Raw genomic sequence first — 21,196 nt, forward strand, 5'->3', positions numbered from 1 at the left:
AAAACTAAGAGCAATATCACAGGAGTTAACTGGCCCTAGTTCATCTTTCTCCTGGATGGAAAAAAGAGCATTAGTCAAACCACATCTCCTAGAACAAACATTCCAGGTCATAAGGGATAGTGATGGATTCTTTACATTAGGTAACTTCATTAAGTGTAGCGATGCAAGATAATAACCCATGTGGGATCTTAACTCTGTAATAAGACTTATACTAAATGAATCATTCTGCTTTTACTAAGAGGGTACAGTAAAAGCTTTAAGACAACCTGAAATAATATGTAAAAGATCCTGATCTACTACATAGCAGGATTTCTAGTGCAAAATGGATTTCAGTTTCAAACAACCTAAGAGAAAAATGCTCTCAAGTCCAATACCAAGGGTATATATTAATAAATTAAAATTCACTTCAATTGTTAAACTGCTTTTCAGCATTCCAAATAAGTAATTTTTTATTCTTCAACTTGGAAGATCACCTTTTACACTCCTTGGATATACAATTAATTTTTTTTTGCTCTTGAAAGCCACCAAAAAGGTGGATGGAGAATTAAGTTTGTGTCTTGGAGCCCATGATTTTAAGTAAAAGTTCTATTTTTCCTGGTTATTCCAGGAATTCTTTCTTCAAGAATCATGCAGGTCTCAGTAGAGTCAAGCAGGATCAAGTTGCTTGTTTAAGCTGATGGCAGGGTGTTTCTTTATGTGCACTTTATCTATGTAATGTCAATACCTACATTACATCAACTGCCAGGAATGGTGCAGCTGCACAGGTGGCTTTTACATTCTGGCATGAAAACCTGAAGCGCTGCTCAAATGCATGCTAAATTTGCTGGTGATGACATACCTACAGAAGGTTATTTTCTGTGTTAAGCCGGATGCCACTAAAGGCTGTTCTTGGAATCATAAAAACTGTTCCCCTGACCCTAGAGCAGGGGACACCCCAGAACTGTGGTTATTTGAAAGCATAATTTGGCTGTAGAAGTCAGCTATTTTACTTAAAGTTCTGTGGAATCAAGCACTTATTTTCAGTACCGAAAGCCAATCTATAGAATTTCTTGTCTGGTAGATATTACAAAAGATGTGTGTAAGCCACACATTAATGGACTATTTTTCACTTAAGTTTTAAGAACTGCATTATAGGCTGCTGGCAGATTTTATAATTAAGACAAGATTGACCTGTTAACTGTGCCATAAATAGTAATATTGCCCCATGTTCAAGGACTTAATGGTGGGACAAAAGGGGAAACAAGCTGCAAAAATATTCCACAAAACTTGTAACATTTGTGGCTGATTTCCATTGCGTCTTAATTTAAGTATGTGACAGAAAACAGAGCTGGCTTAATAGGTAATAATTCCTACCTGTATACCACATCCAGCATCATATTGTTTAAGCAGTATCTTTCATAGCTGTTCTGCTGATCAAATTAAAAGTTTTTCTGCACTGAATTGTGCCAAATGATTTATATTAGTAGAGGATGGGAGTATTTCCATCTTTAAGTGAACTGATGGCACAAGGGGAAAACATTCTATCCAAATACAGAATATCCCTAAAAAAATTAAGAGCCAGATACACAAAATAACCTATGTAGGATGTTTGTACCTAAACATTCATTTACATTTTGGTCAGAGCTCTCCACAAGCCAAAAGTTCTGCTTCTGTACCGAAAGATCCTCGGTCTCAACCAGGCTGAACAGACGGGACTTAGGGGTGAACAAAATTCCAACCAGGATCATCAAATCAGGAGTCCCTTTGACTCCCTCCCTGGCAGGGTCTAACCCTGGCAGCACACTTAACTTTTATATGGAACATCACTGGATATACAGTCATTGAACAGGTACCAGAATCCAGGACTTCTACCTGAGTCAGCATCCTTCTTACCCCTGGACTGCAACTAATTGCTTCCTCCTTCTGGCCCAATGAATCTTAAAAGGCTTTCTGCAAAGTGACACCATTTCAAACAGCCCATTCTACTGAACAGGCTATAATGCCATAATGTTGTATGTTTGAACGACTGAGTTTTGCTCAATCAAAAGGATTCAGAACCGATTTGGTTAATTTGACCTAGAATATGAAAAAATTTCCACAAAAAAAAAAGATGAGAGATAACAGACCTGATTATCCACCCATCAGCCCTACTGTCTCTCTGCAAGTTTGTGTACACAGCCAAGCCCTTACCCTTCTCTAAAAGTCTAAAAAGTTTCAAGAAGTTAAACAAATAAAGGCTATCAAACAACAAGAATGCACTTTCTGTAGATTAAATTGAGGCTTCCTAACTAGTGATTTAAATCATGATTTCAATCATGATTCACACTCACATCATTTGGCCCCAGTATTCTTTCCTGCCATGAAACTATCAATTAACTCACCTGTGTACTAGGAGAAGGAAAAAAAGAAGAAGAAAAGTTGGGTGTGAGAGAGTAAAGTATATAGTACACACTTCTGATGTGGTCCAAGTAATTAACAGACAGTTGAACCAATAGCTGATCTAATAAGAGAGTATCAGATTTACCCAAAGAACCCCGTCTGCCTATGTCTTTTGCCCAAGATGGCTACAACACATACCCTTGAACCAATACAAGACACTAACCATAACCTAGATGCAGTTTTTCAATGGGAACATTGATTGCAGAAGCCTCTTTTACAGGTGCCAAGTTTTTTTTCTTTTGTTATCCTTAGGGGCTGCAAGCTCTTGAGGGACAGTGAAGCAGGATCATCCTACTTTAAAGTCTGGAAACTGCCTAGTACATAGAAGTGACTGTAAAAATAATAACATTGGAAAATATAGATTAGGGAGTAGTGACATTAAGAAGGCTGGCTATTCTTGCTCCAGGAAACAAGCATGTAACAGATGATATCCTGATCACTGAATCCATCAACAAGTCCTGGTAACTCACTGGGACCTGCCAAGATCTATTCCTTTCTCTCAGTAAACACTGGCTATATTGAGTCAATGTTATACTGGCTGTACTACCTTTTTAGTTTACAGAGCTTAATTAGATGCCAAAGCAGTGAGAAGCTGTCCCATTTACTCATTTGCTAATGCAATTCTTTCTACATTGTAGAGCCTGGTTTGCAAGTGCTCAGCAGATTCCCACCCTGGCCGCCCAAAACAGTAGAGGGACAATATAAAAAAAAAAAAAAAGCAGCAAAATCTTGCATTAAGATAGCTCTCCGAGAGACAAGTTTTCAAGGATAGAAAGCATTTCTCACTGTAACAGTTATAGCCAGATTGTCAAAAGGGATTAGCACATTTGCCCCAATTATGGTAAATCTTAAAAACCTATCCTTCTGGTCCTAGCACTTTCTCCAATCCAGGGTTTTTGTTTTGTTGTGTTTTAATACATCAAGCAATAGTGCTTACACGACTTCCACTTCAAGGCTTTTGAATACCTTTTCTCTCATATTAATATCACCATGTTAAGTCTAACCCATTCATTCCCTAGCTAGCATGTTTCTGAATAGGGCTGTAAATATGGTTTTAAAAAAAAATTCCTTTAACCTCCTCTAATTATATCGGTTAAATGATTGACTGATAACACAGCAGCTCAGACAACTGCTGCTGGGATCCACTCCTGCCTCCCAGAGCCCTCTGACTAGGGGGAGGTAGGGAAGAGGCAAGCTCAGCCAGACAACACAGCCCATGTGACGCCCTCTGCTGGCAGGGAGAAGCAGCTAATTGCTTAACTGATGAGTCATTAGGTTGCTCCTGTTTTCTTCTTAGGCTAGGGTGCTAGTCCCCCTCACCCCTCCCTTCCTTTTGCCTGCCCTGCCTCCTGCTGAGGCACCATGTGACTTCCCTTCCCCCCCTTCCTTGGCCCACCCGGAGCTAAAGGATAAGCTAACCAGTTGCTCACTTATCAGTTAAACAATCATTTCTTTCACATCCTTATTTCTAAACAAGTCCTCTCCTTCCTTTTGTTTGTATACTTCAAAATGTTAGTAGGTACTTGACCCATTCCTTTCTATATATATTACAGTAGCTAATTGCCCATCAAGAATGACAGGGGGGATGGGGATGGAGCCCCATGAAAGGCTCCGCACCCCACCTTCCCCAACCATTCCTTGTCTAGCCCCACTCCAACCCCCCTCCTCCCCTCCCCCCACTGTTTCAGGTCCAACCCCATCCCCCTTCCCCACTGCCAGTTGGGATCCGACCCCACTCCTCACCCCTTCCACTTTGGGTCTGACCGTGTTCCCCCTGCTCCTCCGTTGCTTTGGGTTCACCCAGCCTGCGCCCGTCTGCTTCCCCGCTCTCCCATCCCACTCCCTTCCCTCCCCACCACTTCTCGCCCCACCAGCTGTTCGCGGGGGGGGGGGGGGGCAGCAGGTGAGCGCTGCCATCATGATCCCCCTTTCACCCTCTGGCACAGAAGTGGAGGCAGGGCAGCCCTGCTGCCCAGGCAGCTGGGGCACGTTCCCTGCTGCCAAACTTCTCCGGCAGTGGAGCAGATTTAGGCCCATGCAGACTGCCCAGCCAGGTACATGTGCAGTTGGTCAGAAACATTAGACAGACAGACAGACAGACAGACAGACTAAGCCTTTTATTATACTAGGATAAACACTAAATGAACAAATACATTGTATTTACAGATAAACACATTACTTCTTATAATTCCTTGCTTTCTGGATGTCCTCCCATCTGTCTGTATTTTCTAATATTGATGAAAATTCTAGATTAGGGGTCTGAAACGGGAGTCCTGAAAAACTTACGTACTATTTGCATCAACCACTTGTTCCTTTCAGTTCAGTGCTATAAATCTTACTGCAATGATTATGTAGGGATGCAATTTGTAACACAAGGGGGGAAAAAAGTCAATTCACTATATTCAATCAATTTAAATAAGAATTTATAGTTCAGCTTCCTCTCTTCTTCTGTAACTCTCTCAAGAGCAAAGACACTAATTTTAATAGATTTGTTGCTTTTTAAGGCTAAAGGAACTATTAAATCATGTACTGTGATATCTTGTATATCATAAGCAATTATATTTCACTCAATTGCCTCTGTACTGAGCCTACATTTAAGTCCGACTAAAGCATAAATACTAGAGTTCATCCTTCAGAAAGGCAACCAGTCTTGATGTGAAGACACAAGAAATGAAGAATCTGCTTCTTCCCTTCATAGTTTGTTCCAGTGATTATTTATCTTTGCAGTTAAAAGTGTCTCTAGTTTTAAATGAGAATGCCAAGATCCAATTTCCAGCTTCTGTTCTTTGTTCTTCTTACATATTTTTCTACTAAAGACCTAGGGCATTTGTACATATGCTTTTGCTGCAGCGCTAGGTGCTTTTAAAAGCATCTAGCGCATGCATTTGTATATGCGGCGAAATGCACATCAGCGCTGGGAAAATGGCAGTGGCGCACATTTGAACTAAAACACATTGAAGGTGCTTTAGTTTAAAAACGCACAGCGCTGGGCGCATCAGCTCAAATGAGGAACAGACTCAATTAATCAAGTCTACTGATGTGCTAGACCTCCAGCACATCTTTGGGTGTTTATACCCTCACAGCTGTTTACTGGAGTAAAAATCACCTTCATTTACACTATTTACTATTTCCCAGCTTATACATCTAAAAGAATCACATTTGCCTCTTGCCACAGTGGAACCCACATTCAATTGTTAGTCTTCTATAAACTTAAATCCTTTTCAAAGTCACTGCTTTCTTTACAACTTCATCCAATATTCTAAATTGCCTCTATATGGCTTCCCTATTCTCACCATTCTTTTCCATTGTTCGTGTCATTTGCAGTTTTTGTTAGCAGTAATTTTGCATTTTACTTATGGACCATGATGAAGGAACTGAACAGTGTCATATCCAGGGATCCTGGTTTTCTGTGTTTAAAAATTCAAAATTTAACACCTCCTTCCCAACCCCCCAAATCTGTGTTTTTCTGTGATTATTCATCTGAGAGTGAGAGAGAAAAAAAAAAAAAAGAGAGAGAAAGGGAAAGAGAGAGAGAGAGAGAGAGAGACAGACAGACAGACAATGTTTTACTGATATATTAACACTTTTAAAGCAATTTGGAAGCCTACCAGTCCCTCAATCATTATAAAAAATACATTTGACCTATATATGTTGGTGTTTGATTTTGGTTTTTTATCACAGAAAAACAGCTCTTTCCTGCCCCCCTTTGATCACCAGGATGAGGATCCAGCTGCAGCTGTTCCCAGAGCTGCTTTGTGACACTGAACAGCACTTATATGCCAGTGACCTGACCCTGCCCATGCTGTTGCCACCCACTCCCAACCCATAGCCCCCCCCACTTGCTCCCTCCAGGCAGCAGCTCTGACCCTGCACTAGGCCACAGATCCAACTGCAGCGGTCCCATCTGCTGCTTTGTGACTCTGAACAGTGCCAACCCCGGCTGTTCTGCTCCCTGCACCTGTGCCCATGCTGCAGCAGTCCCTATGCCCTACCAGGGAAACTCTGGACTGGGATTCAGGGACTGGACTGGGTCTGCCTGTGGCTGGGCAAGCCCCTTCCCTTTGAGGCCAGCCTCCCCCTTCACAGACTGCTTTAACAAGGCCAGAGGTACTCCAGGCCTGGCTCTGGAGACTGTTTCTACCCAGTGCGCCTCCCCCCACCCCTCCGCCACCATCTTTCTCACACACACAAACACCCCCTGCTGCCACCCATAGCCCACCATACACAAACATAAACCCTGCTGCCACCTCCACCCCCCTCCCCCAACCCATCACAACCCCGCTGAGTGGTTCCCAGGACCAGAAGCCCCCAGGGCAAGCAAGGCTGACATACCTATATATGTTGGTGTTTGATTTTGGTTTTTTATCATAGAAAAACAGCTCTTCCCTGCCCCCCTTCGATCACCAGGATGCGGATCTAGCTGCACCTGTTCCCACAGCTGCTTTGTGACACTGAGCAGCACTTATATGCCAGTGACCTGACCCTGCCCATGCTGGGCTGGGCAGAGCAGCAGGTGGGCCAGCTCTGCTGCCCTTTCCTCACCTTCCAGTGTCCTGCTGCACAGAGCAATCCAGAGGCCCACATTGTTACAGGGCTCACAACGACAGCAATGGAAAGAGCTCTGCCCCTACTGTGAGCCTCCTGAGGTGCAGAGCTTGCAGCAGGGTTAGTGCGGGGCAACACTGCTCCCACTGTGAGCCCCACAGCTCAGGAGCCTTGCAGTGGTGACAGCATTCCCCTATGGAGGGGAGCTGGAGGAGGCTCACAGGAGCAGCAGCGTTCTTTCTGCAGCTGTTTGCCCCACAATGATGGGGGCTGCCATTCCCCATGTTGCCACCTCCGTAAGCCCCATACCTCAGAAGGCTCAAAGCAGGGACAGCAATCCTGGCACTGTTCCCTCTGGGAACCCCACAGCCCACATTGAGGCTCACAGTAGGGGCAATGTGGGGAATGCTGCCCCTGCTACAAGGCGTGTCAACTGTGGGGCTCGTAGCCGCAGGAGCTGGTGTAGGGGAAGCCCAGGATCATCATCCCAGGTTCCACCTGCACTGGAGATAAAGCAGTGGGATCTAATGAGCAATCCCACAACCACACCTCCTGCCATGTGTATGTGGCATAATTGGGTGGATTGTGCATTTGATTCCATTGTGCCTTCACCTGCACATGTAAAGGGGGCTTAATAATTTTAAACATGGTATTTTTGACTCCTAAGATACTCTTAGGCAAGCAAGTTAATATACCACAGTAAAAAGGTGTACACAACAGACCGCTGTTTGCCTCTTCCTGTTGACCCTTTGCCATACTTTTTGCCATTTAAGATAAACACCTTAAGCAGAGAGCATCTAGACCCTCATCCACACCTGCAGCAATCAACAAGCAGCAGTACTTTTCCAAGATACCCACAAAAAGAAGTGATTCATGCCCTTGGTGCTCAAACACTTTTAGGGGGCAAACAGTTTTAACATCTGAAACATGTCAAACTATAACTTGGTTTGAAACTTTTAAGAACTGGAACATTTCAGCCACAATCTGTTCCATTTCAGCCTCCCAACTTAAACGCCTCAAAATCAGCATAACTGCATGAAACTTGCTTTTCAGCCATGGGAAACCACCGGGCTCTGCTTTTTCCCCTGCCCCACGGGAGGAAAAAGTGGAGAGGACTGTCATTGGGCCTCTATTGTTCCCATCTCCTGCACTTCCATTTCTACCCCCTTCTCTCAACCACTGAGCCTCCCAGACACTCCACCAGCAGTGGGCATTTATATACACACCTTTTTGTGCTGTGACACACCAGAGATCTGACATATTGGAACAGACTTGATTGAGCCTTGCCACATGTGGGCTGACATGCAGTATGCTGCGTCGCATGCAGTTGTATAAATGGTGAAATACACATCAGTGTGAAGAAAACGGTGGTAGTGTGCTTTTGAACTAAAACACCTTTGATGTGCTTTAGTTCAAAACCATGTTGCTGTCAGTTTTCCAAATGCTCAGGCACATTTTGCAGCTTATACAGACGCATGCACTTTTAAAAGTGGCTGGTGCTGCGGTGCAAGCATGTGTACAAAAGCCATGTGAGGAGGGAGGGACACAGCATCAGCCAGGACAAGCAAAGATGCCTGAGGACCCACCCGCAGTAGACCTAAGGTAGAACAAAACAGTACAAAATAGTACCTGCTCCCTCCAGGTTTATTTTTTCCATGCTTTGGAGCTTTCTGCATGTCTGTGGACTAGTTTTTTTTAAAATATATCACATGTAATGTTTGTTTGCACTACAAGGAGAAAAATATAAAGCAAGACAAAAGGGGGGGGAGGAGCACAGGAAAGACTGTATGAAGCAGAGAAGCATGAAGAAGAGTACAAGGAAGAAGATATACCATAGTAATAGTGCTTTCAATTCTTGCTCTTGACATTTCTTCCCTCTTACTCAGTAATTATATGGTACACCAAAACGCATAAGGTCAGTATTGTTGTGACCTTCTGACTATGTCAACAGTGGAGCCTCTTTTATCAGCTGCCAGTTTTTGTTCAGTTACATTTTTCATGCTTTCTGGTTTAGCCAATTCTTTCTGAGACTTCAATTAAAACATCACGTCAGAAGTTTTCAAAAACAAAAACAAAATCAAGGACCGATAACTGAGTTGTGAAGTTCTTGAAAGGAGCTTTGACATCAATAATTAAATTAGTGACTGATATTTAATACTCAGAGATATATTTGGAAATTTTTGCAAATTAAATAAAATACATTTGTGGGAGAGGGAAGGAAGGTAACAGTTATTCCAGTCATTTCATGTCACAAAAAGAAAGGTAAAATATTGAAGGTGCTTACTTTAAAATACAGAAAGTGACAAAACAAAAACTAGAAGTGACGAATAAAAAGAAATTATTGCTCTTCCTTCCCCAATATGGTCATTCCTCATTCAGTCTTATCACAAAACATTTTGAAATGCATTTAGAAACTGCAAACTGAACCCATGCTACTCTTCTACTTCAAGAACCAGGCTACAAGAAATATTTTAATATTCACTTCAGGCAATTTGATTTATTCATCTGGAAGTAATTTCTCCAAGATCTCAGGGATTAGCATTTATTCCAAATTGTTCTGTAGATTACTTGAGAAACATACATTGCTTGTTTCCATATGCAGACTACATCCTGTTACAAGGACATTAACAAATGGTTGCGTTTCAGTAGTTTATTCTTAGGCCTTAATTATTTTTCTCTTTTTGTTAACCTTCCAGGTCAATATGCTTTCCTCTCCAAGAATATGTATGCCATTGAGTTAATGTTTTTATTACAGCTCATTATCTTTGCCTCAGGTTGAAAGCATCCTATAGTCTGATTTTAATAAGCTGGCAGGTGGGTTTTCCATTGAGTTGACTTTAAATGAAATTAAAACCATGATTTTTGGTTCACCTCCCAGATTATACAAACTGACTGCTTCATTAATGACTGAAACACCAGCTGGTGATGTCTTCAGTGAAAGTGACCAATTTAACTATCAGGAATCTGGCTAAATAACTTTTCAGCAAACATGTGAAATATATTTTCAATATAGGAGATCAACTTTGGAATTACTGTATTTAATATAAAGTCTGAACAACTATTAAAAAAAGCAGGTTCCTTGACATAAGCCTGCCCATACTATGGACTACAGGAATAACTCAGTATTTGAAGTCAGTGGAGGTCTGACATACACACACACACACTGGAAAAATTTAAACACAACATGTTTAAACGTTTTTGTTACCTTGAAACACACCACCAGATCCTCAACAGTGAAAATCATAATCTAAGTCACTACAAATTGAATACATAGTATAACATCATACCGTATCTACTGGGAGAATCGCCATTCTCCTGGTAGAAATAAAGCATACAAGCTTTCATTAAATTTCTCTTGCAGAAAACACCTCCAGTTTGGAAGAAAGGTCTTCTTCTTTCCCCACTACTGCTCCCTATGCCTTTCCCAGACTAGGATCATCCTGGTATGGGGAAGACACAGGGAGCAGGGCACAAAGGACAGCTTCAGGCTGGAGAGTCTGTATGCTCCTTCTCCCAGAACAATTTTTAGTGGTGGAAATTTCCCAGATGTTTTCAGTACAATAAATGAACACGTGCTCATAACTGTACACCTATACCCACATCCACAGAATAGCTTGGCACAAGCATATTTACACTCACATATCAGGTGTACATACAGTGCATGCTATTGGCTTGAAAAATCTATCAGATTTTTAAATGTTAGAGTCAGCAGACTTTACATGACAGGTGTCTTCAGTTTTGCACAACTGAAATAAATTATTTATTCACATACCACACTCACCGCCCTCCCCTAAACAAGGAAACAGATTGTGAACAGGAAAGGAAAGTTGAAAGGAAAAAATATTTATTTCTTCATTTTTCCTTTCCAAAACAAGGTAGTGTCTGTCTTCCTTGGGGGGGGAAAGGGGGGGGAGTATCATATGTGAATAAATACAGTATCTATTCCATTAGTACAGCTTCCAAGATGCTTGGATTTGAGGGCACTTTTTATTTTTTGGAGGGTTTTGTGATAAACAGACTTGTTAACATAAAAAAAGCTACATTACAACTCACTGATGCTGTTATAGCTAGAACTTGATAATATTATTTACATGGCACTAAACAATGCTGTTGTAATTTGCCAGATGTCCCTTTCAGCCCTCTCAAAAAGGTATTTATTTATCCAACAAGAATGCACTAAATAGAGAAAACAAAACTCAAAACATAACAACCCCCTCTTCTCCCCACATACACATAGCATGTTACAAATTAATTTCTCAACAGAAAGAAGATCAACCAAAAGTTCTTCCTAAATTCAGAGGAGAAAAATATAAAGTAAAACATTTAAAATACTTCAATATTAAAATGGAGCTTTCAGGGGAAATAGGAACTCCAAAAATCCTTACAAGTCAGGATGTGTTTGTGGATTTTGTATCATAAAAATAATTCTACACTGTTCTAAGAAAAGAGATAAATCAGAAGTAACTCTTATATTGCACAGAGGGCTTTTTTTTTTCAAGCTACAAGATTAAGATGCTAGGCAATAACAAGTTAAAAAGGAGGAGGAGGAATATTAATATTTCAGTGGGTATTCTTCTTTCAGTTAAATGCCATAGTACAATCAGATCTCCATTCAAATCACTGGGAGTTTTGCCACCAGCCTCAAAACGGACAAGTGCTGGTATGGTGAAATAAAGAATTTACAATTGCAGCTTTTTTATGCATACACAATTGTCACAGGAGAAATGTATCCTGAATGCAAGGTAAAACATTTTTTGAAAGCACTGAAGGGGGACAAATAATTGGTGTTTCACCTTTCTTTTTAGACCCTTCCTGTAGTAAAGCCCAACTATCCTCAGTTCCTCCACTTCCCCCCCACTTACCTCACCAATACCCTCAGATAGCAGTGCACTGATAGAGATTTTGGGGGCTGATATCAACAGCCGATTTTTAAGGAGGCATATTGGCCAATACCAACCAGATTTCCAATACAGCTGCATGCAGCTGGTAAGTCTGTTGTAGTGGAAGGGGAGGGGAGAGGGAAGGAGCGTGGGGGCAGATCAAGGCCCCTGCAGTGAGGCAGTAAGGCTGGGGCAGGTGCTGCCCATCTGGGGCAGGGAGGGACACAGTAGGGTACAGAGTTGCAGCTCATCCAAGGGGCACAGAGGGGGGTGGTTCCCACCACTACAATTACCCCAAGAGGGCATGGTACAGGTGTGCCCCCATATCTGTGTGGAGAGGGGCAGGGCAGGCTGCAGCTGTGGGCTGGGGATGTGCCAGGCTCTTCCCAGAGGGGGCTGGGCTTGGGGCAGGCAGCAACAGCACTGGTAAGGGATGCAGCCACCCCAAAATTCACCATAGCCCCCCCCCCCCCCACAGCGCTGCTACCACCTGCCTGAGCACAGCTCCCCCCACACACATGCTAGGAAAAGGCCGACACACCACTGACCCCAACCCACAGCTGCAGCCCTCCCCACCCCACTCTCTCGTGTCCCCCCCCCACACATCTGGGGGTACAGGCCTCCGTGTGCCCTCTTGTGGCGCACAGTGGTGGGAGCCACCGCCCCCCCCCCCAAGATGAGCCATGGCTCCCCCTCACACTCCGCCCCACACAGACAAGGCCCGGTGCAGCCCCTGCCCCAATCCCTCCCTGAAGGGGCCGTTGATCTGCCCCCATGCCCCTTCCACCAAAATAGACTTACCAGCTGCACACAGGTCTCCAAGCTGCCGGGCTGTGCTCCTTGCTGCCTACCTGCCATGCTGCAGCTGCAAGCATACACAGGCATTTATCCACCAAATTATCAGCCACATCAGGCCAATTTCCGATGCAATCTATTTTCTTTACATCGGTGCCAATATGATAATTGGACCGATGCATCAGTGCACATCTACCCTCAGAGATCGTTTTGCTGCTGGCAGGTAAGAAAGCCACAAAGCATTACCTTTACAGCACATTAAAGTGTTTTTTTCCCCCCTAAATCTAAGTGGTGCCCATCTATGACATACCTATGGTTTTCAACATACTCCCTTTTGTATCTTAATATCTGTTCTCTTTCATCTGTTCCATTTCTGTAAGTAAGTCTTGTTATCCTCACGCCTACCAGATCATCTTCTCCTGTGTCCTAATCTCCCTCCTTCCCAATTCAAATCCAAAGAATGTGTCCATATCCTATTTATCTGTGGTGACAAATTCCCCAACCCTAACCACCTCTTCATCCCCACCATCACCACCCCACCCCACCAGTCCCTCCTCCCCTTATGTGCACTCTGGTAAAAATTACACCTAGCTGCCTCCTTTTTGGGGTCTTTAAATGCCCACCATATTACTGGAAAGATTTCACTCATATGCAACTTCATACCTCCCTCCTGCTTCTTGCTCTTCTAAAAGTCTGTGTAATGGCACTGGGGTGAACAGTGGCAGCCCATGTGCCCAGTGCAGGGTGAAACCGGGATGTGGGATCCTAGAGTCAGCTCTGATTGGCCTGGAGTCTGGCTGGAAGGTAAAATTGGGCTGGCTGAAGGGAAGATTTCCCACAGACGGGGAGCACAAGCAGGATGGAGCTTGTGCAAGCTACACGGAGGCGTGGAGTTGCCCGCAAACCAGACAGACTGGAGATGGTGCAATATGAAGCGGGATGTCAATGGCCTACAATCATCTACCAGCAATGAGGCTCTTAAAGCCACAGGGAAAACAAAACTGTACATGGACCAGTAAGGCAACAGTTTACAAGGTTTTGTGGCCTGAGATACGGGACTAGATCATAAAATATGGGCTAGTGAGTAATGGACACTGGCCATTTAGACTTAAATAAGAGAGTTGCTCTCACCAGACTCAAAGAATTAACAAACTAAATTAATTATTTGTGGCTGGTAAGCCAACCAGTTGGTTAGACCATTGGGCAAACTGATTAATGAGATGCAGACAGACTTTAGGGCTGAGCATCCAAGGGTTGGATATAATACAAATGAACTGAAGACCTTAAAGGAAAGATGCTGGATTGATATCAGCTGCAGATGGGACATCAGTTAACTGATAGCTCAAGTCAGTAATGATGATGTGACGGTGGGTATCAAGGGGAGGTATAAGCCTCGATCAGTTAAAGACAGAATAAACTGGATAACTGCAAAGCAGATGACCAGCCAATTATGAGGCTTCAATTCTCTATCTGCGAGAGGACAAGACCCTGAGGTAGGTTATACACTTCCACAGGAGCAGTAAGGATAGACCATTAAGGGAGGCGGTCCAAAGTGAAGGAGAGTGGCGGCTGATCAGTCATTATCAACTACAAAACTCCCATAGACTGTATCCCATTAACTGCCTTTGGAGCTGCCTTCTGCTGGAGAGGTCTTTCATAAATGCAGCATGAGATGAGACACCAATGGGGGTATTAGGCTGCTCCTCTTCATTTCCTGATGGCTTCAACTTCCCACTTTTCTTTTTTCCCAGTAGCATTTTTTCATGTTGCTGTCATTAACTCTCCATCCAAATCTTCAAAAGCAATCTTTTTATTTTCTGACTCTCTCTCTCTCCACATCATTCTTACATTCATCCCTGGTGACTTCAGCCTCAGTGACCAAAGTAATCTTTTTCAACTCTCAACATCACACATACCAGTTTACTAAATTAATTTACCCACAACATTTCTAAAACAAAAATAAAGTGGAGAGAAAATTGGTTTGCTTGATTCTTACCCCCCATCCTTAAAATTTAGACCAGGGGATAATTTCATCTAGCATTCAAAAGGACACTCTACTTTATGCTCTGAACTAAACATCAGAAAGATCAAAGGGAGTTTATAATATTTGAAGACCAGAGGTGACCTGGCAAACCAGAACAATGCATTCTAGATGTTTAAGGAGGAGTGTTTACATATACTTTCACAACTTTTTTTTTTTTGTAACCATGTCCATCCACAACTCACTCATAGCTCTCTCCATAGCTCTCTCCTGCCTCGAAGCCTCTGCCTTCCTCCTTGCTTCCTGACTTGTTGGCTTCAGAGATGTTCTCCCTACACAGTACCTAGCACAGCAGGATCCTGATCCGTAACTAAGGAGCTTTGGTGTTACAGCAATATGAAATGTAAATAATAGTTTTTAGAAGTCGTAACCCAAATACTTTTCACAATTTGGAGCTAAACATTTTTATTTCTAAAATGAAAAGTTGCTTTCACTGTAAAGTTCTGCTTCCAGTTATTGCTGATTTCTTTTCATGCTGTTTCTGCAGTCTAAATAAGAGTGCTTATTATTTTAAGTCTTTTCATTTAACTAGTTATAAGATCTGTCTGTATCTGTTCTAAAAGCATATTAAGACCCAATCCACAGGCTAGGGTGACCACCCTTTCAAAATGGAAAGGTAGGACACATGCCTGTTTTTCTTCCGCGTCCTGTCACCTCCCCCACCCCCGCAAACAGTATCTCCCCCACTGCCAGCAGCACGGCCAGAGCAGAGCTGAGTGGGAGTGGGAGTGGATGCAGGCTTCCCACCGTGGGCTTGGGGCTCTCCGCCCTACTGCCTTTTCCTCAGGAGATCTGTACCAGCTGTGCACCCCTACCTACCCAGCAGCATTGGGGGGGGGGGGGGCCGTGGCTCCATGCCACTGCTACCCCTGCTGCTGCCAGGAGGACAGAGGGTATGCAGCCAGCACAGGGCTCCTGAGAGAAAGGCAGCAAGACAGGGAGCCCCAAGCCTGCATTGACCCCTGGCTCCTGCACAAATCTGGGGGGGGGCACATGCCCCCCCCCGAGGGTGTGCACAGTGGTAGGGAGCCACCCCCTCCCACACCAGCTGGATGAGCCACCTGTGGCTCTGTCCTGCTCCATGCCCGAGCCCCACACGATGCCTTGGCTGGGAAGCACCTCCAGTCCCACTCCCTCCCTCACCATGGACACCTCCTCTATGTCCCCGCAGTCCCCCAGCTTACCTGCAGGGAGCTGCTTTCCATGGTGCCTGGCTGCATTTCCCAGCCACATGCATGTGCGAAACACTGCCGGCCTGCAAGGGGAAACCCACAGTTTCCTGATCCCCGCACAATACCACGAATCTGGGACAAATGCTGTCCCAGAGTCATACAGCTTGGGACCAGAACTTGATGATCCCATTCCAGGAATGTCCCACCCAATTAGGGATGGGTGGTCCCATAAATCACAGGCCCATAAATCAACTGAAAGGGTCTTAGACTTTTAATGAGTTTGGATGAGGCTTATAAGACTGAAATTAATGATGTACAGGTTTTTGTGATTAAGTGTTATAGTATGTTCCCCAACCCATCCTACTATTCCTTTTTTCCTATCATAGAAATTGAAGCATAACTAGAAAGGAACCAAGTTCTTTAAATAAAGCAGGAACGACAGATTTTCCATGATATGGTTTATTCTGAAAAGACTGACTCTACATAGCAAAGAAAGTTCAAGGAGATTTACTAGAGCAATCTTTTCTAAAAATCTAAAAAAGTATATGGTCGAATAAATAAATGTTTCTTAATCAGATTATCAATAATCTTACAACCACTCTACTATTGTGTCTGTGCAGTTTATAGCACTGTACAACATAATGAAATTACTCTAGAAAAGCAGTAACATCAAATTATATAATCTATGCATTTATTTTCAGTTATTATTGATATCAAGATGACATTCGCTTCACAGATTTCCTAAAGCGTATTAAACTCTTAAGTCTAATTTCACATGTTTGCCTCCTCCTTCTGAGTGGTTCTTTTTAAAGCCATTAGCTCTTTATTTAAAGAAAGTATTAAAGAATGAAGCTTTGCATCACCTGAAATTTGTGTAAGCATTTCCATTACAACAGACATTCCTAAATATATTTTGAATTGACTATGGGAAGAAAGCTGTGCATATATACAATTCTCAATTTAAGTGTATATTTTAGTTGTTTCTTAAAATACTTACTGAAATAGTGGTTTAAAATTTTAAAAAAGCCCAACAAAACAAAAATGCACAACATTCCTTAAGTTTCTAATAAGAGTAGTTTTGCATTATAAAAGTAGGACAACTTAGACTAACCTCTTTCGTTATTCAGGAAAAAGGAAAAATATTAATTATTTAAAAGTACTGAAAGTCTTTGGAAGCAACTACTATGCATATAAAATAAGTATACGGTCTAAGTAAAGATAAACACTGCTCCATCTGAAAACCACTCTTCTACTTTAAAAAAAATATACAAAAAGGTAAATAACTAGTAGATTAAGAGTCACTACTGTGGGGCACTGTACTGAAATATAGTTGCCACTAAAGCCATGATTTACTGCCTATGGCTTGGTGATTTGTGCCTTTTTCCCAACAGTACACAAATAGTTTACATAGTTAAGAGTCACACTAAACTATCTTCAACAAACTAGTAAACCTTTTGTGTTGTTTTTAAAAACCAATGAAATACCTTTTTTCCTTAAAGAGATCCAACTGCCGGATGCATGCCATCTCTTTACAATCTCAACCCTCCCCAAAAACAGGCATGAATTGAAAAAACAAAATTTTAATTGCCTATCCTCTTTTCCCTTCTTTTGACATAATACTGTTCTAGGCTTTTTATTTAAGTTTTATTATTTGGTGAAGGGACTGTGACATTTTTAAAACATAGGTATCTGAACCGTTTAATAACTGTTTTATTAATAATGAGACTGGTACTCAGGAAAACATGTTTTATTTCTAACTGACTTTAAAATCTTGGATAACTCACTTCCCCCCTCTGGCTAAGTACAGAGGTTCAAAAAGCCCAAAGTGGAATCAATGTAATCTTTGCAGGTTTTCATAAACTGCATAGATTTAATTAACAATGAACTGAACTGACATTCACTGTTCCAGCGGCCAAAGCAGGCAGAAGCCTGAACTGGCCCAAGTCAGGAGCCTGGGGGCATTCACACATGCCTCCTGTCATGCTGGACACTGACAAAGGCTGCTGAATCCAGCCCAACAGCAGCCCACACCTAATTATCTTCTGGCTCTCACATGCTATGGGGGTAGGGGGGAGGACTAGTGCCAGGCCCCCCCCACCTCTCAGAGGGGCCAGCGAGGGGGAAGGGCTGGGAAAAAGCCACTACCAGGGGGGATTTCACTCCACACTGTGCAGACCCAGAGCCAGGGGGCAGAGGGGGAGACAGATCTGTTTTGCCATCCTGATAGGTACAAGCAGGATGCAGCCTAGGAAGCAAAGACTTTCTTAACTGAGCTCTGTGACAACTTGGGGTGGAGCCAGCCCTGCTCCATCAGAATAGACAGCACAGCCCAAGGATGCAAAGCTTCCTGGGATACTGGGAGACTGTGAGGCAACTGGAGTTAGGGAAAAGTTTGATTTAACCTGAATACGTTAAGTCTGATAGCTGGGTGGATAACAATAATTTTTTTTTATTTCAATCTGATTTTTTTTATTTAGTCATATTCATAGATTTTCGGGCTGGAAGGGACCCCAGAGGATCAGAGTCCAGTCCCCTGCCTCAGGGGCAGGAAGTCAGCAGGGATCATAGGATCCCAGAGAGATAAACATCCAAAAGTGTCTTGAAGGTGTGCAAAGCGGGTGCTTGAACCACCTCCGGTGGCAGTCTATTCCAAACCTTGGGGGCTCGGACAGTAAAGAAGTTCTTCCTTATGTCCAGCCTGAAACGGTCACAGAGGAGTTTGTGACCATTTGATCTTGTCATCCCCTGGGGGCACTCTGGTGAACAGACGTTCCCCCAGATCCTGGTGAACACCCCTAATAAACTTATAGGTGGCCACCAGATCGCCCCTGAGCCTGCGCTTTTCCAGGCTAAAGAGTCTCATGGTTCTCAGCCTCTCGTCATAAGGTCCGTTATCCTGACCTCTGATCATACGCATGGCTCTCCTCTGCATTCTCTCAAGCTTCTCCACATCCTTTTTGAATTGTGGAGCCCAAAACTGGAGGCAGTACTCCAATACTTCATTTATTTTTGTTAAGATGCTTTTTAAAAAAAAATAAAACTTGTATACAAATACCTTTAATTTAAAATATGTTAAAGCACAAAGATATCATCATGCAAAAGGGATTATAACTTCTAATTATATACTATTTGAGACAATATATTCATGTTACCTTTTTAGAAGTTTTATAAATGGGTTACAACAGGACATAGACTATATTAGGGGCCCAATCTTATGGGGTTTCCAGAGGCCCCTCTACAGATTAGTAAAGATTAAAGATAACCACTCTACCCAGTGGGACTCGGGGCTCACTCTAGAAGATCCCATTAAGCATCTCTATGATGTGGATTTGTGTCTCCACATATCAGAGACAGACAAGGTTCTTTGGGTAGATGCAGTATCTTTTATTACACTAAATAAATAGTTGGAAAAATTGTTCTTTGCAAGCTTTCAGGCAGAATGCCTTCTTCAGGCCTAGGGAGAGTTTGTCATCTCCAGAGATAACATCTTTGTTAACAGCAGTATATAAAATGAGAGATAGCAGACTTGATTACCCACCTATCAGCCCTACTGTCTCTCTGCAAGTTTGTGTACACACAGTCAAGCCCTAACCTCTCTAAGTGCAAAGTTTCATGAGGTTAAATAAATAAAGGATATCAAACAACAAGAATGCACTTTTTGTAGAAAAAAAATTATTAAAAATCTTCCTGACTTTCTGATTTAAAAACAATTCGATTTAAACCAAATCTACCCTGTCTGGTACTACATCCAACCAAGTTTAACTTAAATCAGGCTTGGCCATTTTGAAAGCAGTTTGTGTACACTAAACTTCTGTTGAATTACAGGTTAGAAACCACTTATACCAGTTTATGTGCAATTTCTATCCCTAGCTTCTGTATCTCCAGCTGTGATTTTTTGGAAGGCAATTTCTTTGGGGTTGGAATACAATGATTGATTTCAATCAGCAAGCAGTAAACCATTAGGCAAGAGAATATAATCTTGTTTTTGACTTGACTGTAAGTTATTTGATTAAATAATTTACCAGTTCACATCAATTGGTAAGATATGGTACTTCTTTTTCTTAAGCAAAAAGATACAAATAGCTATATATATTTATGTATAGTGTACAGCAGTATTTCCCAACCATTGTGCCGCAGCAAACTGGTGTGCCATCAGGCACGTCCAGGTGTGCCATGGCATTTTGGGGTGGAGCCATTTCCCCCACCTGCTGCTGTGGACATAGACAGGGAGCATGGCTCAGCCAAGCTGGGGGCATGGCTCCAGCCCAAAATGTCATCCAGTTGGCCATACGCCACCCCCTTCCCCACCCTCCATCAGCATCTGGCTGGCTGCATGCCACCCACCCCTTCCTCCTCCATGTCCAATGTGCTTTTTTTATTTAGGTAAGTGTGCCATGGGGCGAAAGAGGTTGGGAAAAACTATTCTACAGTTTAACATATATTTATTCAGATTCTTTATATTCTAACATAAATGTAGGAAAGAATAATATATTTTATATTTACTAGAACCTGATCCAAATTCACCTTGAACTAAATCACTGAAAATTTAAAAGGAATTGAATTAAAAAAATAAAATAAAATTTAAAATAGTTATTAATTGACTAGAATTACTTTAAGGGAGTTGAATATACAAAAGGAAACATGTTTTCAATACAAAGTGTGTTCTGATTAAATTGATTTGTCCAACAGTATCAATTGTAAGGAATCATGACCAGAAACAAATCCTTCAAGGTTTCAGAAGGTATACATCTCATCTTCCTGGACCTATTATTTAATTACTGATTTGAGGAGGAAAAGGAAAACAAGCCTTCCTGTTTTCTCAACTTCCTATTGTATTTTAACCTCCGAATGAGTTTGTCACTGACCTGAAATACTGAATAAACTAAAAGGAAGAAAACATTTTCAGTCCACCAGCAGAAAAAGCTAATGCTGTCAAAAATTATTTACAACTTTAAGAAGCTTTGGTTTCAACTATTTAACTCATGATCCCCATGTAACCGGGAACCTTAACCCTGTTACTAAGAGACAGGGTGGTCCCTTTAAGTCCAGAACCTTCCAGTCACGGCCAGCCAGTCAAGTAGGGATTAAGGCTCAAGCCCTGCCAGCCAGCCAGATGACAGGGAGGGGAAGGCCAGGACCCTACAAATGACAAGTGGAGAAGGCTAGAGGGGCAGCAGGGAGGTGGACTCCCAACGACCACGGTGCCGTGGCTGCAGTCTGTTGGAAGATTATGCCATGCCCTGAGCCATCCTCATGATCATTTGAAGCAAGCAGGCATGATGCCTCTCTTGTTTTTGTATTAGAATTTTTCCATTACGTGGCCTTAGAAGCCTATGTTTTGTGTT

The 21,196-nt window shown here is 42.5% G+C and overlaps 1 protein-coding gene across 2 annotated transcripts in view; it reads right to left on the minus strand.

Annotated features, from left to right (window-relative positions):
• Window positions 1-21,196, minus strand: part of PJA2 (praja ring finger ubiquitin ligase 2) — an 87,345-nt gene that overhangs the window by 43,497 nt on the left and 22,652 nt on the right. Inside the window, exon 2 of one of the 2 annotated variants that reach the window (XM_090038360.1) lies at window positions 2,582-2,749. The exons of the other annotated variant lie outside the window; for it this stretch is intronic. The gene's annotated coding sequence lies outside the window, so the exon portion shown is untranslated. The remainder of the gene's footprint in view (window positions 1-2,581; window positions 2,750-21,196) is intronic. 2 annotated transcript variants of the gene reach the window in all.

This window comes from Crocodylus siamensis, chromosome 3, assembly GCF_052110815.1.
Source record: "Crocodylus siamensis isolate JL-2025a chromosome 3, ASM5211081v1, whole genome shotgun sequence".
Classification (NCBI taxonomy): domain Eukaryota; kingdom Metazoa; phylum Chordata; order Crocodylia; family Crocodylidae; genus Crocodylus; species Crocodylus siamensis.